The 23,933-nt window shown below is 42.5% G+C and overlaps 1 protein-coding gene across 17 annotated transcripts in view; it reads left to right on the forward strand.

Moving 5' to 3' along the window:
• Positions 1–23,933, forward strand: part of GRM7 (glutamate metabotropic receptor 7) — a 417,449-nt gene that overhangs the window by 32,902 nt on the left and 360,614 nt on the right. For 13 of the 17 annotated variants that reach the window (XM_080387562.1, XM_080387563.1, XM_080387555.1 and 10 more), the window contains one exon: positions 9,582–23,719. The gene's annotated coding sequence lies outside the window, so the exon portion shown is untranslated. The remainder of the gene's footprint in view (positions 1–9,581; positions 23,720–23,933) is intronic. The other 4 variants (XM_080387569.1, XM_080387565.1, XM_080387571.1 and 1 more) reach the window with 4 other exon arrangements.

The following is a 23,933-nucleotide window of genomic DNA, read 5'->3' on the forward strand; positions in this document are numbered from 1 at the left end:
AGGCCATTTTGCAGGCTGTTTGCCGCCTCAGATGGGCCATTTTACTTTCACAAGCGTTTTGAAAGGAGCTGGTATTTCAGCCACCGGCGCACAGCTCAGGAGTTTGGTCACTGAGTAAAGGCAGCTCGAGCAGAAGGCGCCTGAGGAGGGCCGGGCTGAGGGGCAGCAAGGGATGAGACCGCGGGCGGGGAAGCCCGGGCCGCGGCGGGGCAGGCGGGCAGAAGCGGCCCGGGCCGCGGCGGGGCAGGCGGCCATGTAACCCGCCCAGCCTCCCCTCCCGCCGCAGGGCCCGGCCTGCCCCGGCGCGCCCGCCCGCCCCGCGCCGTGCCCTGCTCAACGGCGCCACCTGCCGGCGCCTGCGGGACAGCGCGGCAGCGGGCCGGGGCCGGGAGCTGTAACAGACCTTTTTTTTTTTTTCCAATTAACTTTTTCTTTCCTTTCGCCCAAGCTCCACGCAGATCCGTTAGCAGCAGCAGGCACATGCCCACATTTTTGCCCAGAACAGCTGTGGATGCCCCATCCCTGGCAGCTCTCAAGCCCAGGCTGGATGGGGCTGGGAGCAGCCTGGGCTGGAGGGGGGTGTCCCTGCCCATGGCGGGGGGTGGGTTGGAACTGAGTGGGCTTTAAGGTCCCTTCCAACCCAAACCCTTCTAGGAATCTTTCCATTAATTGTAGGTGGTGATTTTAGCCTCACCCATAGACAGCTGGAGCACTCACAGTGTTTTTCTCTTCCCTCTGTTACCGCTTGCTCTACTTGCTGTGTGTTTCTGCATCGTGTAACATGATTTTACCACAAGGCTGCACAGCCTTCCTACTTAGGTCTGTCTCTTTACCCGCTTAACTTTAATGTTTGGACAACTGCAGACTTAATTTCCTTCTTGGGAGTATTCAAAGAACCAAGGAAGGCCATCTTGCCACCAAAAAGAGCGACTATAAAAAGAAAAGAGTGAAAGGAAAAAAAAAATAACGCTGGAAATCTGATTTTACTGTTGCAATGAAGCACGTTTCATTGCTTAATGGAATTTATCTTCTCAGGTAACATGTTTTGTGCTGTAAAGAAACAGCCAGCCGTTTCCTCACAAGCTCCTCCAGGTATAAGTTTGAGAGCTGTCGGAATGCGTTGGCTGCCGAGGCTCACTGCCAGCAGGCACCACAGCACCGCTATGGCTTTGTGCATCCAGGTACCTCCCTGCCTCCTCTGTGCTTCCGGCAGCGGTTTCTACATCAAAGTAGAGAAGTTATCCAATGTTGACAAAAATAACCCGAGTAAATCTTCCCAAGAGTCATATTGCTTACCACAGTGTTTGGGGAGCAGAAGGAATATGCATCTCTTGCTGAGGGTGGGAAGGATGAAGAGCTCTGTTTATTATTTCTTTAGGCTATTTTAGTAGAGGTGCAATTCTTGCAGGAGCCCTAGGGAGGGTGTATGGGGGGACCAATGCAGGCGGTTGCCAGCAGCACTCGGTATTCCCATGCAATAAATGCCGTGTGTAATTCCCTCTGCCCAGGCCTTCAGAGCAAACTTCCCCAGGCCAGTGGTGCCAGGGAACGGGTCATGTGTGCTCCAAGCAAGAGTCATCAATTGCTGGGAGCTCTTCTGTTACGCTGAGAAAAGAGGGAGGAGTATGTATGCATTACAAGAGGAGTACATTATTTCTTGCTGCTATTAGCCACAGCACTGTTACATTATACATGACTCCTCATGGATCAGAGCCACAGCAGAGATCAGCTTCTCCCTCTTGTTAAGGATTGCTCTTTTTATCAGAGAGATGGCATGTGATAGCCTCTGCTTTTCTCAGTAAATTTGTGGTCTTTCACCCTTCCTTGTAAACATAACTGGTATTAGTGTTGTAAATAGTTTAGGTTGGAAAAGACCTTTAAGATCAAGTCTAACCGTTAACCCAGCAATGCCAAGTCCACCACTAACCCATGTCCCTAAGTGCCACATCTTACTGAGGGCCCACTTGATCCCCTCATTCAGATCATTGATAAAGACATCAGGCAGGACCAGCCCCAGTGCTGAGCCCTGGACACCCCGTGTGCCCAGTCCCAGCAGGATGTGACTCCATTCCCCACCTCCCCCGGCCCAGCCGGCCGGGGCTTCACCCAGCGAAGCGAGCGCCTGCCCCAGCCGTGAGCAGCCAGTGTCCCCAGGAGCTGCTGCGGGAGATGGTGCCAAAGGTGTGCATGGGAAAGGAGCATTTGTTATTGCATTGCAGTATGGAGAGTCTCAAATGCATCTGGGATTTTGATGACTTCTCTTGTTCGTATCTGCCTGTAGTGGGTTGACCATGGCTGGGCACCAGGTGCCCAACAAGCCACTCCATCACTCCCCTCCTCAACAGAAGGGGGTGGAGGGGGAGGAAGAAAGAAGGTATAACAAAAGCACTCATGGTTCTAGTCAAAGGTAGTTTAATGAAGCAATAGCAGAAGTTGCGCATGCGGAAGCACAGGAAACTAGAAGATGTTATTCTCTACTTCCCATCAGCAGGTGACACTCGGTCACTTCCCGGGAAGCAGGGCTTCAGTGCACATAGTAATTGCTCTAGAAGATAAATGTCGTAAATAAGGAATGCCCCCATTTCTTCCTCCTTTCTCTTAGCTTTTATATCTGAGCAGGCATCATATGGTACAGAGTATCCCTTTGGTCACTTTGGGTCAGCTATCCTGGCTGTGTCCCCTCCCAAGATCTTGCCCACCCCCAGCCTACCGCTGAGAAAGCGGGGGAAGGTTGGCCCTGATGCTGTGCTCAGCCCTAGCCAACCCACTGGTGTGCTGTCACCACCTTTCTAGCTGCCAGTGCAAGCACGGCACTGTGAGGGTGCTATGGGGCTCAGCCAGACCCAGCACAGAGCCATGTCTTACCGGGATGTATGTAGCTGCCACGCCACATTTGAAAGTGCTACATAACATCTAATTAGACTTGTTAGATAAATCTATGGGGCTGCATAGGTCTTGGATCATTAGTTTGTAGTTCATGTTAATTTTTCTTCGTGTATCCTGTTCCTTGACAAAGAGAAAAGGCATGTGATTTGTTTGGGAATTTTTCTTATGTTCCTGCTACTTAAATTTCCTTGAGGATTTGGGGGAAAAAAAAGAAAAAAAATCTTTTACATAAGATTAAATACTCCAGATTTACAAGAACCAAATTAACAGATGATACAAAACACATGATTTCAAATAGGTTTAATTTCTAAGCCTCAACTTCTGGCATTTTTTTGTTTTGAAATAAGCAGAGTTTGAGCTCAGAGGCTAATGGAGGATAAGATGCACTACAGGAAAATTGTTAAGCTTTTGTTCTGTTCTGATGGGATTTTAAACAATGACTCACCCACAAACACACAAAGTTTGCTGGGCTTTTACATATTTCCAGGCTCAAGTTCACCACCTTTCAGGTTGAATGCAAAAAAAAAAAATAGAGAACTGACTTCATTACTTGTGCTCTGGAAGTGACTTGACAGCCATTTAGAAAAATACTTAATATTCACCAATTTCCTTGGTTCCTCCTGTCCCCCAGGAGCAGACTGAGAACAGATCCGTTGGTCTCCATCCCATCCAGCAGCCTGGTGTGTGGCACTGGCTTGGAGGCAGCAGCGATGCCCCAGCACTTTGATTCATGTAATCAATAATCCCAGGGCTCTACCTAAAAGGTTGGAAAATGTGGTGTGACCCAGGAGACGAGTAATGATTTTTGTGTGTGGCAAAACGACTGGGTTATGGCTTGTATCAACAAGTAAAGCCTCCTGAGCGCAACCAAATAAAGAGCTTTTTATTTTGCATTCCTTAAACCTTCGCTTTGAAGTTGACCTTATTCTCAGTGGTAAATATGGTCTGGCACTACATGAACAAATTCGGGAGTATGTTTAAGCTATAGTTCATTTAGGTCTAATTGCCTCCTTCATACAAAAGTTTATATTAATTGGTTCATTCATTTACTCTAAAGCTTCTATCATCTTCATTTGGACTCACGTTTCATGAAACACCTGTCAATTGGGTAGCTTTGTGGTTTTAAGGGTAAGAAAAATGCTTTTTTGAGGAGGCTGTTGGAGTCTCCTAGGCAACCATGGGTTTCCTTAAGCACACTCCTGCCCTGACCCTTCTGCCTGCTGCACCCAAGTGGCTTTGGGGACCCTGCTCTTTGTGTCCCTAAAGGTCAGAAAGGATATTCTCTTGATATCAAGGAAAATGTAATATTTATCAAACTACAATTTATTATACGTTAGGAAAGAATAAATGTTGGCTTTCACTGTGACAGATTTTCATGTTATCCACTAAATTCATTGCTGGATCAAGCTGGCACTTGTTTCTCCTGAGTCATATGGAGGGTTTTTTTGGCACCTAATACATTAACATGTGTGTATTCTTTGTGGCTACAATTTGAACAAATGTTTTGAAATTATGACAGAGAAAATTACTTTTCTTGCCTACATTAACAAGTAGGTGTTGTGTATCTTAATCACTGTGACCAAGCTGCAATTACAGCTGATAAACATATGGAGATTAAGTTGCAAAAAGGGAGGAACATTTACATTTTTTAAGGAATTGCCACAAAGATGAATAGAAAAAGGGGGAGGGGGAAAGGTTGGACAAAATTATGCCAAACCTACTTCTTATTAACTGCAATACTGCACATTTACTGCATATAGCACATTCGTGACCTCAAAGAAATTAAAGCTCTGCTACATAAATAAGTTATCTCTTTGTGTTAAATGCTCATGTCCTTAGATCCACATAAGAACCAAGATATTAAGCAGAACAGAGATGACTCCATGTATAAAATACTACCACAAAGATTTGTACCACAGCTTGGCTTAGGGGATCGCGTGTTCCCTGAAGTCAGCAATAGTATCATATCAATATACTGTAGGATGAGAACATCACTGTAGTCTTCTCAGTTGGCAAGCCTAATAGTATAATTGAAATGAAATGTGTTCTAGGAAAGTGCCCACTGTTTTTTGGTGGGGTTGGTGGGGTTTTTTTTTGTTTGTTTGGTTTGGTTTGTTTTTTTTTTTAACTTTGAGCTCTGTGGGAATTCCCAGAAGACCTTGGGAATGTTTTATAGATTCACACGTGCTGTTGTTTCTTTCAAGGTTCAACATTTGCAGGCTCATTGAGAAGGTTTTCCTGTCTTGTACAAGACTTGATGGAGCGAACATGCACTGTGCTTGTTGCTAAAAAGTGTGGTACATTCACGTGCTCAGCCCCAACAGAGAGGGAAAAATGGTGAAGTGTTTCCTTGTGATGCAGTTCCCAGAAACATAATTGGTGTTAAAAATTTCTAAAACATAGCTTTTTCGGTAGACTGCCAAAAGAAAGGTAGATTGGTGCCAAACATCAAGCAGTTTTCTAGTAGCTTTTGAAGTAATCATATATTCATGTATTTACACTAGCCTTTGAAATCTGGCAAGACCTGTGCTTCCGCAACTTTATTGCATTACTGCAAAAGTTTGTTTTAGCATGGAGACACGGATGTCTAGCAGTGTGCTGCAACCATGAAAAGAGAAGTTCTGTGACCAATTGAGGAGACAGGCTGGATACATTTCACTCACGTAAATGATAGGATAACATATTGATCTGGAGGGAGAGAGCATTTGCCATATGTTTGGTGCTAAAGTTTTTTGCTTGAAAGAACCAAGAGTTGGCCCCAGACCAAAGCTCTGTGGTTAAACCTGCCTTGATCTTTGAGGAAATTCTCAGCTTCCTTTGGTAGCTTCTTTCGGCTTAAAACAGAAGAGAATAGACACAGCACTGGGCATCAGTTGCCATCACCTCCAGCAATCCCAGTGGCCTGTCATAAAACTTGGGATCCCTCGCAGTTATCTCTGGTGAGCATGTTCTCGGGGAGGTATAGCCTGAGATTTTTTGTTTTTATCAGAGAATGTCCAAACCATAACTGTTGAGAGATTATCTTAGTTCTTGTAGTATTTAAATTTATACCTTTTGTGATGGTGTATCCCATTTTACAGGTCTAACATAAAGAGAGCAATGTGATTTTGCACTGTAACATGGGGTTCTGGCAATTTTAAAGACCTTTGCAGCTACGCAGTCTATAGAAAAAATATATTTTTGTTACCTTACACACTTTACAGACATGAAAGCCTTTGAATTAGCTTCAGATCATTGTCTAGTACTTCTCCACGGACTGGATTTAGTAACTTTTGACAGCTGGCTGCCCAGGGCTTCTGTCCCCTGCGAGCCTTCCTCCAGCCAGTGGGCTTCAATAGCTTGAAATAAATATTGGCAGTTTTAATTTCTTCCTGGAAGGTGGTTTCCTTGTAACATTCTCACAAGCAATGCTTGGATATGTTGGAGGTCCCTTACATTTTTATTTGCACTTCAGGTCCTAGAAAATAAATTGTTTATGGCTGCTGGTGTTACCAGCAATGAGGGATGTTCTGGAGCTGGAGCTCAGAGCGCATTGCTAGAGACATAGTCCTACACGTTTGATCCAAACAGATAGATGTGAGTGCAATGAATCCAGCACCTGCTAAATGGGCTTCAACTGGTCATTTGAAGTCACCCTGTCTGCTTTCTGCCCCCAGCAAAATGGGGAAAAAGATGCTTTCTTCTATTGGGTACCTAAATAAATCTGTAGGTGTCAAACACTAATTCCCATGAGACACTTGCACTTTGAAACCTGGAGACTGGCTCGTACTTGGCTTCCATGTGTATCCCCAGGGCTTCACCAACCCACGGGCACAGCGTCCAGTGGCCAAGAGCAGCAGCTGGGAGCAGTAGAAGCAGAGAATTATAGTGTATTGTAAGTTGGAAGGGTACTGACGCTTTGTCTCTTTTGCATTTTGTGTCTGCATACTTCAAACAGATAAAATTAAGCTATTATTAAGATGTTAGAATGGAATTTCTCTGTAGCCTCGAACTTGCTGGTTTTGTGAATGGCATTTTTATCTGGCAATATAATCAACAACAAACCAATCCCTTTCTCAGGCACAGCCAACATCAAGGGAAAAGTTCACTGCAGATACCAAAGATTTTCTTCCTCGGTAACAAACACAGAAGCCTCCAGCCATGCCTTTTTGCTGTTAGCATGAATAAAGGTTAATTGCCACATTTCTATGTTTCCCTTTGTAATTAAGAGTTGAGCCTTCAGTGCCTTTCACTGCAGTTACTGACAACTGAAGTTAATCTTTTTAATCATTGCAGAAAAAAGGCATGGACTCTACAACAGATCCCACTCAAAACAGGCTGGCTTTCTGTATTTGGAAGCTTGTCTACATCTAGGCAAAGCTGGAGTAGTGTATTTAGAGAATATGCATTTTAAGAATAGCCGTTTGAATTTTGGTTTCTCTGTGACTTGATTGAAAGTTATGCAAATGCAAGGGTAATTCCCAGGCTGAGGCTGTTACAGGAGAAGCCATGATTATGTTGCAAGCCGCACAGAAATTGCAAGGCCTATTCTCTTTGCTGCTGTTTCTCTCTGTTTCACATTTCCATTGTTTTAAGAAATGTTCCTGTTATAATTTTTTTCTCCTTGTTCATGCAACAAAAACTCAATCAGAAGTATGTTAGTGAAAGAAATTGGGCTTTTTTTTTTTTTTTTTTTTTTTTTTCAAATTATCGCAGGCATTCACTGCTCTGGGAGAGCAGGTGTTGGTAGGTTTGGGGAAAGTGATGCCACTTCTGGCAGCAAGGAGGTGCGGCGGGAGCACGGGGCAGCCGCAGCTGGGCAGGTGCACGGGGCTGTGGGAGGCATCACGCTCTTGGACAACTTTCTGTCGCAGAGACAGTTGAACAAAGATGTGTCGCTACATTGTTTGGATATAATGCACTTCTTGCTTGTACATGGCTGCTGTGAAAACATGCTTGCTTTGTTGTGTTAATAAATAACTGTTATGTTTAAGAAATTAATTCACGTGGAAAGATTTATTGTAGTATAAAATTATAGGAAGAAAAATGAAAAATTCCATCCTTAGAGTGGCTTGAAAGAATTTCTGTCTCATCTGATTAGGGGAAAAGGCTGCTTTATCTTCCTAAATATTTTTTTTTTTTTTTTTTGTATTTAAATAAATCTTCTGAAATGCTTGCATGCCTGCAAGAATTATAAAAGGCTGTTCAGACCTAAATCAAGTGTTCAGTGTTGCTGCATGAATCTTCCAAGGCAATAAACTTTTGGTACCTTTGACAAGTTTTATGATTCAAGATAGGTGCACTGTGCTATGTACCATATTTCAAAGTAACACATCTGAATAAATCGTATCAATTTTATATGCTAATAATTTGTTTTGGTATTTTAATACTAGGAGCTATAATTCATACCTATCACGTTCCTTAGACTACAGATAATTTGAATAACATTTAGAGAAAAATTACTTTAGGAATACCTCCAGTATTGCACTTTTCCATTGCACAAATAAGCCAAGAATGGAGAAGCCTAGAAATAAATAAATAAATAAATATAAAATTTAATTAAATCTCCTTAGATTCAGCTCAGGACTGTTTCCCTCTGATGTTTCCCTTTCCCTTAGCCACAGTATATTTTCAGTTTGCTGAGTGTTTGGGCTTTTCTCCATTTCCTGTGGTAAATTCTTGGGTAGGCAAATCAATCTTGCTATTTGCATACTCTCTTTGCCTAGAAATATAATATGAATGTTTCCTTTCTTAAATTTACGTCAAACTCTCACTGATATTCATGGTGTATTACAAAGCTTTACCTTTTCCAATACATCACATGTTGTGTGAACAGTTGAAACTCAGTTTTGCTCTTGCAAACTGGATAATGATGGCAGCAGTATTTGTGGTAACAGTGGGAATACTATAGCAATATTGAATAGTTATAAAGCCAATTGAAAACTATTTTGAGGGCAGGCTTTACTGAAAAACCAGTATAATCCCTATAGTTTTGTAGCAAATCAAAATTCCTCTTTCTAATCATAAGATGTGCAAATGGCCATGAAAGATCACCAGAACCTGCAGGGATTTCTAAGTGTTCTGTATAAAAGAAAATAGAGAAACGATAAAATGAAAGGAAAAAAAAGGTGAAAAAATTGCAAATGTCTAAACATAGAGAAGATAAATGAGGCTAAAAGCCTATTTTTATTGTTTTGCCAGTAAAAATACCTTCAGTGCTAAAATGGAAAATCTCATTGTATGTTAAAGTTTATCAGCTACCTGATCTTAAGTACATTTGAGACCCCATCCTAATATTTATATTCAACCAGACAAGCTCAGAATGATTTCCTTCTCCCCACTGCAGCTGCCCTCTCTCTACATGCACAAGACTATCTTTATTAATGGTTATTTATATAAAATTCATTCCAAGTTTCAAAGCCACTTTGGCAGAATGCTCCAGAATACATCTGAAAAAAATATTTGCCAAAGTGTTCAAGATATGAGATCTTCAGACTTCTCTGTGACACTTTCCCTGCTCCTCTTCACCTCACAGAAGCAAAGCGCTATGGTGAGTGTTAGCATGCTGGTTAGTTTTTCAGGAGTCAAATTTTAAAAGCCCTACAAAGCACAGGGAGCGCCTCACCATCATCTCCCTCCCACCTGTACTATCTTAGTGTTTTCTGTGGAATCTGCACCTTAAATGATTTTCCTTTTCTTTTTCTCCTGGGTCACAGATTGGAAAGCCTTGCTGTTCAGCTGATGGTGCAGTTTCAAGGGATTCTCCGTTCCCGCCAGGAACCCAACACAGTCCACAAACACACCAGAGATCAACAGTGAAAACCCTCAGAAGTAAGTATGTAAATATTGGCACCGCGCCCCTGCACGCGGCAATCCCTAACCTTTGCCAGCTTATTGTACGCACCGTGCCTCAGCGGCACTAACCATGGCTGTAACGCAAATCAGCATCTAGCATCTTCTGCTGTCTCTGTTGCCGTGTTTTCTTTTTTTTTTTTCCCCGCTCTTTCCTTCCAGGGTTTCTGTCATACCTTACTCTGTCCCCTTCATGGAGGGAGCAGGTTGTGCAGGCTTTCCCCCACGCCGGGCTACTGCCAGGGAGCGGAGAGCAGAGCCCAGATGTGCCAAGACAGTCGTTCCTCTTTGCCAGGAGAAAGAAGCCTAACCCAGCCCTTCCTCTACAAAGAACCACGACCTTCCAGACCATGGAGGAACTGGTTCAGTGCTGAGCTTCATCTAAAGGTGGGATAACCCTGGAATCTGGATGGCTTGTTGTTCAAGTTTTTTTCATGAAGATCAAGCAGATTTTGCCCATTGTGAGGTTTTAATGTAATTTAATCCATTCAAAAAGATTGATTTTTTAAATCTCTTTAAAAAATAATCAACATGAAAATGGAGAGGCATGCATGACTTTTGCAGTATTCCTCACAGTGTGCTCGTTAACCCTTCTTCCACATGTATGAGTTGTTGAAGACGGGGTGATTCTCTCTGGCTGATTTTTTTTTTTGGAATTTTTTGGTTGGAGTTTTGTTTTCGTTGTTGTTTTTTTTTTAAATATACATTAGTTGAAAACAAAATGGCCTTCACTAAAAGTCCAAAAGGGAAATTGAGAGGGATGAAGGGAGAGACTTTATTACCAGTGCCCTTTTTCCTTGGAAATAAAAATGTCACCTTACAAGGAGGGCAACATGAATGCTGAAGGGAAGCAGGGTGGTATTGCAGGGATGCAGCTGGTGAGTGAGGCAGCAGCGGGACAGGGTATGTATATGCAGGCTTAGGGAAAGGGATGGAGGCACAGGTCGTGGCATTCAGAGGGTGTTTAGGCTCTTGCCTAATATCTCTGAACTAAGTTCAAAAAGTCTTTGTTCTAGTTGTCTGTGATAGAGTCAGCTGGATACTCTAGAGGTACCCTCCGTATCATTGCAAGGAAAAAGAGGGAAAATGTTTTGAAAGGAACAGCATGAAACCTTTCCATTTGAGAAAAAATACTTGTCTTTTTTTTTTTTTTTTTTTTTTTTTTTTTTTGCGAGGATTTCACTACTTGGAGGAGTGGGGCAGAGCAGCAGCATTTTTCAGATGAGTTTGCGGTTGATTTAATACTTGTACTAACATATATTCAGGGATGTACCCAGACACCTTATTCTTTTCACAATTGTGTCTTCTCATAGCAATCGTGTGTAAAAGGAAGCAACTCTTCCCAAAGAAGATCTTGTGCCTTTTTGGATGACTGTGTTCACATAGCTTTTCTCAGGAGATAATTTGAAGTGAATATAATCCTTCTTGCAGTAAAAGGGTAGTATCAAGCAGCTAATGTGCTGCTTTGCCATGTGAAATGTAAATCCTCACTTGCCAACATTGCTGGTTTGCATCATCTGATTGCAAGTATTGAGACCATTAATGTGTTCCTCCTTCACCAAGTTCTGGCTCCTGGGGAAAGGTGGTGCAAAGGGGGCTTCTCCCCCCCATCAGCCTTTCTTTTCAGGATCTTTTCTAGTCTTTGGGATCACAGACAAGTGATGGGAGATGGGAACAGTGAGGTTAAACACAGTGGAAGATAAAGCCAAAAGGAAAATAAACTTTCAAGCCATTTAATGTTAAAATCTTGAGATGTTCAAGTGTTTCTTATGTTTTCTGAGTTCTGGACTGAGACCAAATACTCCTGAGTCAGTGTTCAGGCACTGACATAATGGGCTGCAGACTCAAATGACGAGAGACCTGGAGGACTTGGTGTCCATTGCTGATATGCTCTCTCCATCTTTCACAGCTCAGCTGTCAGTAATGCTCACCTCCGGGCTCTCCAGGGCTCCCATCTCCCATGGAGGAGCTCCTAGCTGCAGACCGTGTCTGCTTTCTTCGGGGCAGGTCCTTCACTCTAACCTTGCCATTTATGTGGCTGACACAGAGCTGGCTGACTGGCTGAGAAGTTACAGAGACCGTGGGGGAACTTATCTGAGCGCATCTAACCATCACTGCTTGCACTTTGAAATGAAATATCCCTCGTCTTTTAAACCAATAACGCACCGCCCACTGCTACATGGCTAGGCAGAGGGGACAGATGTTGTATTACAACGCAAGTCAGAAAGGATTTAAATAATGCGGTCGCAAGGGAAGCAGTAGCATGGGAATGCATCAACAGCTATCAGGGGTGCATATATTGTACCTGTAAAACTGTGGAAAATTACTTATTTCACACCTTGTGAGGACTATAAAAAAGGCCAACAGAGTGGTAATTGTATTAGGAATTAATCCGCTCAGCCCCTCAGTATGTTGAGTTGCCTGTTTCTACAGAAAGGACAGGAAAATGAAAGGGCTCCAGCCTGTCTGGGGAGCGGGCGCGGGGGGGGGGCGGGGGGGCGGGCATCCTCCTCCTGGTGCCAGCAGGTTTCGTGAAGACTCTGTCTTGTTGTTACTTGTGCTTTGGGGTAAATGTTCCAGTCCCACATTTAAGACAAGCCATGAAATACTGTAAATTGACTGTTGTTTGGTTTTCTGTACCTCAATAATTGAAACTAATAGAAACAAATAGCTAATATTTTCTGATGGGATGACCTTGGGAGCAGGAGACCAGCTAGTTGTGCCTTCCTCCAGGGAAGAAAGTTAGAGGAATTACTGCTAAATAATAATAATAGCAGCAGCAGCACGGGCTGTAATTCCCCACTCTCCTACTTAAGCAACACCTGAACACCAGCATGAAGAAAACAAGTCATTTATCAAGTATAATTTCTTGGAACTGCTGGGTTTGTGGAACAGAGTGGGGGAGAAACAGGCAGACTGATCTCTACCTCATCCCATCTATTAAGGTACTAGCATATAATTTTCCCATTTTGGCAATTTGTACTTGCTTGGGCCAAATCTGGATGTGGACAAATATGACTTGCTGTATGTCCTTGTTTCCTTTTTGAGGCGCTCTGAAGTGCAAGCTTTGCTGCACCCACCTACTTTTCCTAATGAGGGATCCGACCCCGTTGCTCTCTGTGTTCCTGAGGTTCCTGTGCAACCACAAATCACCCACCCCAGCTCTGATTTTGACCTAGTTTTCATTTTTTTTAAAGAAAGTGAGGTTCATGTGATACCCACAGACATGCTGAGTTTTTTGCATCTATTTTGGTCTCTGTAAAATCAACTAAATTTACAGTCAGAGAGGAAACTCAGAGATAATTAAATACCAAAACACTTACTAAAAAGACATTAGTTAAAGGAAAGGGCTCTCCTAAAGCCAAACAGGCAGAAGTTGGACATCAAAAACTGTTTGGCAGCAGCATCTGGCCAGGAAACCAGCAGGTGGAGAAATCTGGGCATCAGGCAGCATCATAAAACACAGTTCCTGTGCAGTGGGATGTTGTTAATTGTGGGGCTTACAGAAAAACTTACAGAAAAGCTTGTTACAGACTCAATTCTATAGAAACAGCAAGCGATGGAGGAATGAACTAAAGAGATGCATAGAAACATCTCAGCACATGGGAAAGCAGTGAGTGAGAGGTACTGCCTGATTGCTGGGTGATAGGAGGCAATTTCCTGCCGAATGAGGTTATTCTGACCAAAAATGAAGTGAACTTGGTGTGTCTGAAAAAGAGGAGTAAGAGCCAAATGCTGCAAGGTTGTAGTGGTTTCTCTAGGGAGGAAAACAGTGAAATACTGGCCAAAGCGAGAGGGCTGCGGAAGAGGGGATGCAGGCACAGTGACACCTGGCACGTTACACCATGGCGTGGCCTGGGAGAGGGAGAAATAGGCAACCTTGGACAGTTACATGTAAAAAAATCTTATCAATAGAACAAGAAGCTGCTGTGACACATGGATAGTAAAGGAGAGTTTCAAGTGCTTCTGCAAGCTGCCCCTTCACCTGTAGGAAAAGTACTAAACCAGTAATTGGAAAAGCCAGGTCTGGGGGTGAGAGGTTTTGACTGAGGAAAGAACAGTCTGCGCTGAGCCATTAAAAAACAATAAATATCTGTGATTAAAACCACTCAAGCAATTTCAGGTGAGTCCTGGGTTGAGCATGGCAATGAGGAATAAACTTGGCACAAGAGCTGCGCTCGTGCCCTGCTTCTGCCAGCTGGGATTTTTCTTCAAGGCCCCACTTAATTTCCAAACCCCATTTCCCTGTGGCCCTTTGCACGCTGCAGGCAGCACGGCCAGTCCCTCCCAGTTCTGCCTTGCCACCCCACGGGCTCTTTTACCTGCTTGCCTGTGTCCCCTTCTGCACAGAAAATGGGAAAATCTGGATGTGTTGCAGCACCTGACAGGATCTTCTGAGTGTCTGGATTGGTACGAGAAAGGCAGGGACCCTAGGTAGTAGAAATATTAGTAGGTAAAGAATAAAGTAAGAATAAAGGAGAATAAAATAAGAACAAAGAATAGCAAGGGAAAAGAGCCTGGCTCCTTGTTATTAACCTGCTCAGAGAAGAATGTGAAGTAGCAAATGAAAGTACTTTTGTGGATTTGATCCAAACTTGTACGAGATAAGCACTAGGGAGCTCCTCTTCATTAGGGGAAGGGTTAATGTAAAAAGTAGGAAAGTAAGAAAAAGCCCTGTGTGAACAAATGAATTATACAGCAGAGTAATTAGATAAGACGTTTGTAACATATTTATTGCAGAGGTTTAGTTACTTAATTGCTCAGTAGATAATGTCTGTATGTATATACATGCATGCAAGTTATGGATGTTTCTGCATGTAATTATCTACGAATATGCTATATATCTCTGAAATGGCTGATAAGGGTCTAAGAAGACTGTCATGAGTTTATAATGCATTTGAACTAAAAAGCTTTGCCATTTAACTCAGCATTTCACTAACAAATGGAAGTTATTAAAAAGCTTAGAGGGCAGAACAATCTGGCTTTGTAGAATTTGAAGACAATTCAGGTGTTGGAGGGAAAAACAGGATGGGTGAATGCATTTTTTTTCCTTTAAATCTTTTTCTTCCAATACCAGTCCATCACAGAAATCTGTGGCCGTGTGGCCCGAGGCCATTGAGTTACTGACGCTTTATGAATGAGTTTGCATCCCTCATGTTGCAGTTACGTGGCTGTGTCGTATTTGCAGCCTGTTCCAGCTGGGAAGTGCGTTAGTTTAAATCATTGTGAAGACAAGGTTGGCTTTAAGTAAGTCATTTTATCTTTCTTTATAATGCTTTGAAGGAGGAAATTTTGCTTCTTATGTAACTCTTGAGAGCTGTTATTTCCAGCAGCCTCACCTGTGAACGCAGCGCTGAAGGACATGCTTTACAAGGTGTAGCTGTTGCAGAGCTGTAAACACGCCGGCTGTCTTTATTGAGCAGGCTGGGGTTTCCAAAGGAACCAAGGAAATTAGTCACCCGTCTTTCCACGTAAATAAATGAACAGCATGCCTTGCAAAGATAATTTTCCCATTTTCCCATAGCTAAATAAATCTCAGTCAAGGGGGAGGTATCGCCATCACATGCCACGACCCTGCACAAGAGGGTGAAAGTTCTGCAGAAAGCTTACTGCGCTTTTGCTCTGCAAGAGCTGTGTGTCAGGGTTTCCCGGTCTGCTTTGAAGTGCAAACCTCACAGGACCTTCTGAGGGCTCTTCGTGCTCTGCTTAAGGCATTTGGTCAGGAAGGCGCTGCCTGAGACAGGGGCTTCTCCTCGGCGGAGCAGAGACGGGTCAGCAGAGCAGGTCGGAATCCCTCTGGGCAGGGAGCTCATCTCTCCTGGAGAGGCTTAAACACAACTGCTGACAGGTAGAAACTAACCTTTACTGGGCTAATGAGGAGTTTCCCCAGGGCGTGCCATACTGCAGTTACTCATCCCGAGGTTTCTGGTTTGGTCCACTTCCCCAGCCAAGCGAACGGAATAAACTCATACAGCAATATCTGGGTAGGTAAATCAGCACTGGCACTGAACAGCGTGCTGTTTGTCACCTCCTTTCTACTTCTCCCTGAAGAAACACAAGATTCTCACCTTCACCAAATCCTGTCTATTAAAATCTAAAGCTGGATGATCACATGAACGAGTTCAGGTCCTACAACGATAAAATAAACGTCTGCTGCTATAGAGAAGCCAGTTGGTGACCTTTCCCACTCAGCTTCCCTGGTGATTCACAGGTTTTATTTTTTGCTAAGTACAAAAGCATTTTCCCTGGCAAATGCTCCTTTCCTGAAGGTGAAAATGAATAAAATAAGCCCACAAAACACTGGGGGGAGGGTTAGGTCTTTTCACAGTTACCACTATTTATAACATAAAGCAGCTGAAGTGTGGTGAGCTCTATGGAGAAATGCATCCTGAGCACAGTTCCCGAGTTAATTTCCTCATGTTAACAATTGTCTGGTGTCCTGTATTTTCAGCAGGGAGCTTCTCCATCGCCTGGTATACCAATGTGATGTCCTTAAATGATAGGTCTGCTACAGAGGGCATTTGACATTTGGCTTTCTTAAAAAATTCATCAAGAATTGATATACTGCATGTTTCATTTGAAAAGTTGCAATCAAGTAGCAAAGTCTGAATATTCATACGAGAGTAATATCTTTGCAGCATTCATTAATCTGAGTCAGTAATGAACTACAGGTAAAACTGAGTGATAATTTGGAACAAGTAACTTATTTGATTATTTTTCTCATCTTCCATATTATTAAATATCCATGAACAGTTTAATTGACCTTCCTGAATTTTTCATTTAATATTCAAAGATTTTTTTGGTAAAAAGTTTACAGGGCCGCTGCGTGGTTCCTGTCTCGCAGGGCGGAGCAGCGGCAGTAGGGTGGCTGGTGGCGGTGGGGACCCAGTCCCTGCACCCGGAGCTCTGCCCCACGGGGTGCGCTCCTTGTGGGGCTTCCCAGGCTTGTGCGCTTTATTTTCTTCATCCAGTTCATGGCTGATAGGGCAAAACCCTGAAGAACAGGTCACTCCTTTGTCTTAGCTGTTATTTTGAGCATATTTTAAGCGACTAAGTTCTCTCCTCGTTCTCTTTTTTGGTTTAAGGCTCAGTTACCCAACACTGTTTCACCCCTCGGTGATGATTTCTAGACCTCTGATCTCCTTCCTTGTCCTTTTTTTGATTTCCTACATTTAGTAGGATTTTTTGATTTCCTACATTCCTCTACATTTACTAACATATAGTATATAAAACAGAATGTACTTCCCCAATGTGGACTTCTTAGGACTGAACCTAGTGGAAGGATTGTTTCTCATATCTTCTTTTAGCCACACTTGACTTTACCATCTCAGAACGATTGTCTCTTTCAGAGCAGCCATCCCCAGCTCCCTTTCCCCAATCTGCATGGTTGTTCCCCAGCCTGTAATTACGCAGTTGATTATTTCTGCCCAACTATAGTATCTTGTATTGTCTCTCCTGAATAACATGCTTTCTTGAAAGATTATTTCAGCAATTTGTCAAGACCTTTTCAAATTTTAATCCTGTCCTCTTGTGTGCTTGCAGTCCTTCCCTGCACAGTGTTATCAAGGAAATGTAACAAGTACATTCCTTCTTCCATCATCCAAGTCACTAATGAAAAAATTAATAATACTGAGTTCAAGACAGGTCTCTTTGAAACTGTGCTTGATTCATCCTTTCATTTTGAATAGAACTGTTTTCAGGAAATGAATGGTCTTCTAGCAAGCTTTGTAGCCCGTATACATATCACCAAATGCCATGTTAATAGCTAAGGCTCAAGTCAAGCTATGCCTTTTTAATGTCCCATAGAACGGAATGCAATTGGTATGGGGCAATCGAAAAAATGCTGTTTGCTGCTGCTCACGCCTTGTATCTTGTTGCTGTTATAGAAAGATTTAATATTTTTCTGTGAATGGATGGTCTGGGAGCTGGTATGTAAAGCACTATCTTTTCCTCCTTAAAGTCGTGGTTACTCTTTCCTCATCTTTCCCTCTTCAGTCTTCCATGATAATAGTCCAGATTCTGATATTATTTCAGACAGTTTCTTAAGTATGCAAAGATAAAGCTCATCAGCATAACCAATTTGAAAACATCTAAATTAGCCAGGCACTCTCACCATTCCCTCTTTATGAGATTACAATCTTCCCTCTCTGTTACAGTATTATTGCACCAACCATCTGCTCTCAGTTGGCCTTTTTCATGAAGAGCGAAGAAAAGAAAGCTTGTTAAACACTCGGATTACTTGGTTAATGACTTTCCCACTCCTTTTTTGGTCTTCCTTTATTACTAATGTATTTACAGAATGATATCCTGCTAATTGTCCCACACTTTGACCTCTCCAACTTCGTCACTGTACTTCTCTGCCTGATGAAATGTTTGCCAAACTTTTTTAAAATGTTAGAGCTCAGACTGTGCACTGAAATTCCTAAACACTAAATCCATAGAGAATATATAATCAGCTTTCACCTTCCAGTAATAACTGTGAGTCATGCCTCTCATATGAAAGGCAAGGCAGTGGCAGCCCCTCAGCTAATGCTGACCTGAGCCCACAACCAGTTAAAATTGATAGGCAGAAGGGGAAAAAAAAAAAAAAAAAAAGGGAAAAAAAAAAGTGAAATTGTAGCGATTCATTTTTTTTTTTTAATCTAATAATATACAATCTGTTGAAATTGCATTTTTTTTCCAGGTTCTCCTCTCCTGACTCGCTCTGTTCTTAAGTACATCACCTACATTATTTCTCAAGTCTTTAGAGTCCTCTGTGGATTTCCCTTTATTGGTCCCCAGTCTACAAGTAATTGTTCTCTGTCCTTGATCCTTTTAAAATAGCTACTGCAGCAAATTTCACCTTTGTAAGTACGTGACCTTAAAGGCAGAAGAAAAATCCCTCTCAATTACATTGGACAGCTTGTAAACAGATTTCCAAATTATTTCAGCCATATATAAACATACTAGGCTTTGGGAAAAAAAAAGTGGTTCTAGTCAGATATGCAGGTCAATAGTCTTCTGGTTTAAATTCACTCATGGCATAGCAATTTAGATAATAAGATGGGGAACATAATAATGTAAAATTTCAGTGTTGTGACTTCATGTCTTTTACTCTCACACTAGAGACTTGGGGGATGAAGAGAACTCTGATTTGCAAAGCTACATAAAACAAAACTGCAGAGGAACCTGCCTGGGTGATGACCTTCTTTTCAGTTTTTAAGCAACCTCAATACTGAATCTTGCTTAGAACTGCCCATTATCCTTGTTTCTCATGCAGAGCCATTAACCTATAATTTACTGAAGCAAATAAACTGTTCTTTGCTGGTATTAAAAAAAATCCCAGCCTTCCTTATTTTCTCCTGAAGCATCTCAAAATGGATAAGCTTTGTCAGATCCTAATATTTCCAGCCTGCCTAAGATACTGGAAGAAAATCAAAATGCACAGTGTTGGTTATATACTGCAAAATGACTGACATTTAGCAGAAATTTTAAATCTATCTAAATTCTTGAAAACTGAAAGGCAGGAACCTTTGCTGCAGAATGCTGTCTGTTGGGGTGGGGGGGTGGGGGTGCCTAGCAGGACAGCCTGAGACCAGCCCTTAGGTAACTGATGCCTGGAAGCAGCTCTGGGTAGCACTGAGCAAGTGTGGTGCTGTGGGAAGCATCATAATTTGCTCTCCAAGCCAGGAACCTATTTCTTGCAGAAAACCAAGCTGGAGAACGCTTAGCAGAGTGATCTAACCAGCAAACATTCCCTCTAGTTTTCCCAGTCTGAACTGGTGTATGAGTGCATTGCAAGGCACATGCAGAGTGTGCAGAAGAGAGTAACGTTTTTAGTATTTCAGATAAATTGCATGGAAGTAACTGCTACTTGCTAGCAGTTCCCTTGTACTAAGCAATTCCTAGTAACTCGTGTTGTGTGTTGATAAATGCACGTCATCTGCAGGCGGTCCCAGTCCAGGGTGGGCTGTACTCATCTGGATGCTCCAGGCTGGCAGTCCTTGCAATCCAAGCTGTGCGAAGAAGGATGGCTGGAAAGGAGGAACTGGAGACTGAAGGTACAATTTTAAACTGCAGTTTCCACAAGAAGTCTTTACTTAGAGCTATACAGATCTCCAGCAAATTGTAGCTTATTTTCTGGCTCTTTCTTTGTAGGTCCTTTGCTTGAAAAGAAGAAATGAAAAGCTTGGTCTGGAATCTCTAATTCTGAGTCAGTTGCCCACCAGCAGGCTGTTACTGATCGATTGCTGGATTTTCCAGACTTACTTGTTTCAAATGTAGTTTTTGTAATAACTGCAGCCAGTGGACTGCAAACTTCTGCAGAAAGTGAGCAGCCTTTAGCCTAAGAAGGAGAGATACACAGAGAAACTGGGTTGTGCTTTTTGAGCAAGTCGTCTTTTTGACAATAATGGAAATATCAAGCCAATTAAAACACCAAGGAATGTTCAAAACCTAGTCTTAGCAAAGAAAATGTGCCTTTAAAAGTAAATGATATAAGCAAATAACAAACTCTTGATAGCTGACACCAACTAAAAGTGGTTTATAAATAAGGGCTTTTTTCTTCCTTATCCATTGCTTCAAGCAGTCACTCAAAAAAGATGTAACTTCCAGTTCAGTGAGTAAAGAGTTTAAGGTCTGTCTGTGGTGCTGGGAAGGACCGGCACTGCAATGCAAGCATGCATGCTTTAATACGTCGTGATATTTTCTGATATCTAAACTGAAGGGTAAAAAGACAGAGGACGGTCTAAAGGTCAGTATAGTAAAATAGCAGAATCTACTGATTCTGCTGAGAGTTTATGATCTGAGGAAGATCTCTTGTTTCAATGAATAAGATTTCCAAAAAGCTGCATTAAACTTTCAGAGAAGAGGAAGCCATTCCAGGGAGTACGTGTGGTATGATCGATTCACTGCTTGTTTGCACCTCCTGAGAAATAATTAAGTCATTACTTTTTTTTTAGGGAACTCATTCAGGGTCAGGAGGAAAAGTTAGTTTTCCTCCTCCCCATAGTCTTTTACTGAGATATTTAAAGGCAATGTGGAACTTTCTGTCTCCATCCCAGAAGCCCTTGAAAACGCAGAGGTGGGCACCCAGTCGCACAGTCTGTGATGAGACACGTTACGTTTTGTGCCAGACAAATGTTATGGTACCCTGACAGCAGCAATGCTTCTAGTCTGTCATTTGCCCTTCTCACCCTAGAAAAATAAAGACCCTTGAGCTTTTTTAGTTACTGAATTGGAAACTGTTAAATTGTGCTGAGCCGTTGCTTGAAGTAGTGGAAAAAATGGTTGAAAAAGTAGTTTGCTCAATAATCACACGAGCTGGAACTGCTTGTTTCCTGCCACTCTCAGCAGCCACCAGCTATCAGGAAGGTTTTTTTCTCCTGAAGGTCAATAAAAGACCCTCACCTTTTTTGGGTTTTAGTTTTATATGTTATTGGAAAAGCCAAATCATGTTTTAGTTCTGAAGATCTTGTTTAAAATCTTTTGGCACGCACTTAATGCTTCCTTACATACGGCTGCTACGGGGCCGGGCTCTGTCACACTGATGCTGTTGGAGTGCCTCTATTTAAAGGCATGTTCTTCAGGTGCAGGTGCTACAAGTAACATCAGAAGGAGGTTTGTTTTCTTGTTTCCCTTACTGCCAATGTTTTTACAGAGGTGTTGAACTACACTTGCTGAGTTTTACCTTGACACTTTAATTTGGAGGCAATCTAATATGTTCTGACTGAAAATTTTAAAGTGGAAGTCCCAGTGCACAGCAGAAACAAGGCGTAGATTTCATCATTCTTGACCCATTATCAGTTTTTTTATTTAATCTGCCACTTTAGAAACCATGTGTTGTTTTACTCCAGGTATTTTAACAGCTCATTTTAGTCTTGCTGACATTGCTGTGTCACGGTTCATGTCTTTTCTGACATGAAGCTATCAAGTTCTTCCATTTGCTCTTCCATTTTACCCTGGCTTACAAATGAGGTTTAGAGAAGCTAAAACCTTTCTGCATCTAAAGTCTCTTTTATTTGAGTAGTGTTGCCCTTTGCATTTTATAGTTGCTGATGTATGGTTTCAGTCAAAAGACTGTAGAGTACTTTGAAGAATGACTATGTGAAATAAATACTGGGAAGGAACAATTGTTAAAAATGCATCAATGTGGCTTTCATAGAATTTAAATTTCTCTAAAATGAAATTGTTTCAAAATATCCCTGTGTTTCTGCTTTCGCCCAGTACCCTTTGCCAGCTTGTGTTAAAAGTTAGACCAGAGTTTGGCCCGTCTGTGATTTTTTTTTTTTTTTTTTTTGCTTTTTCATCATGTTTCTAATACGTCACCTGCCCTTCCCTCCCTCTGCTTAAACCACCCAGATCTGAGCAAGAAGGAAACCAGGAATCCGAAGGCGAGCGTGCTGGTGCGTTCTCCAGGCAGCACAAAAAAACTGGAGGTGTCACTGTCTGCATTAATATCTCTCCATCCTTGTGTGCAATCATCTGGTGCTTTTCATAAAATTCACATATATTTTATTTTAAAATGTGACAGGAGCATGTTTTTCTGCCTTTTCACCAACAAATATAGCTGGAAGGATGCGTAGAGGAGAGTTGTGCCCCCTCGCTGACTGATGCACCATGACATGGGGTGTAGAGGAAATTCAACACTTTGTCACTTCAGCTGTTGACAAAGTGAGTCACCACACAGAGGTCCCAACTGCTCGCATCGACGACGCAGATCCAGGCTCCCCTCCGCGAGCGCAGGGTGTTAGTCAGGCATCCCAACCTGTGGCGGCGACCAGAAGTACTGGTGGGGGAATCGCTGGCATGGTGTAGCTGTATGCTGTGCATCACTAAACAGCGTCTTCAGTTTTTTGAATGTGGCTGTGTCTTTACCAGTCGGTTGGGTGGAAATGACTCAGACAGCATAAAGATGTGGTTACAAATGGTCGCCCAAGCTATGCATTTGCATTATAGCTCAGCAGAGCGGAACTGGGCTCAGCCCCGGGCCATACGGGCCACCAGCCATGGTGCGGGGCGGAGGAGCTGGGCTGTGGAGGTGGGTCCCCATCCTGGGCTCCTTTTCCCTTCCCCTCAGAGCCTCATGCTGTTACTGTCTTTGTGCTACTCCTGGGAACGACTGGCTTTGTCTTTGAGCTCTAAAGAAGTTTTTCATGATACAGGCAGAAAACTTGCCCCTTGTGGGGCTCTGAAAACCTCAATTCCCTTCCCTGCCTTCATGAACTGGGGACAGGGAGCAGTTGGGGTAATTTGGTAGGAAAGATGTTGTAGAACTGTACAGTATGTTGTTATTGGGCAGTTAGTGCCAAAGCACTGTTGCTTTGGATACAGCAGATAGCAGTCAGGTCACAACCTGGCTCATCCCTTGCTAACACCAGGGCGAGGGCAGCCCACTGGTGGCAAGGCATACCGGGATGAAGGAGATTTGATTTTCTGGTTATGCATTGGTAGTCCGGATGCTTGAGCATCGTTTCTGAAGCTGTATCCAGCCATACTGACAGCCAGTTTGTGTCTGATGGGCCACTTACATAAAGGAGGAGCAAACCATATGAAATATCTCATGGGGAAATAAAAGGTAATGATCAACTGCTTAGACATTGATAGTATTTCTTTTGTTTTTTATCTACAAAGCAGATTTCTGGTAGGATGAGCTCTGAAGGAAGCAGACCTAGTATTTACAGCTTAGAGACTGAGGTCCCCATTTCATATTTGGAAATGAAAAAAAAAATTTTGATCTTTATCTTTGAGTTTTAAGACTATTTCCACACCAAGAAAGGGTGGGAGAAGAATAAGAGATAAAAATATGTTTGAAATACAAGCTCTTCCTCCAACCTCTTACAATGTTTGAAAGTTTTTCTCTACAGCTATTCATTCCATGCACTTAACATCTGGTTTATGCTTTGATATATTTTGCAATCATTTTTTATCCTTAATTTGTTTGAACAGTTTGCCATTCAATTGAGAGGTGCAATATCAAGCCACTGCATAGGAAAGAGCTCAGAACGCTGGGTCCCTGGTAAAGGTACTGTCATCGGGGTATTTCCCTTAAAAATCCCAATGGGGGGTGAGATAGCTTGGTCCTACTGAAATGATCAGAGGTGCCGTGCAAGAGAGGCCTGAACCCCCGTTTTCATGCCATACTTCAAATTGCATAAGAAGAAATACTCTCTCATTAAATTATTTTTTGTTGTGAATTATTAATATTATACACGTTGCCTCTTTTTACATTTCTCCCC

Source organism: Falco punctatus (assembly GCF_963210335.1).
Source record: "Falco punctatus genome assembly, chromosome: 4".
NCBI classification, from domain to species: Eukaryota; Metazoa; Chordata; class Aves; order Falconiformes; family Falconidae; genus Falco; species Falco punctatus.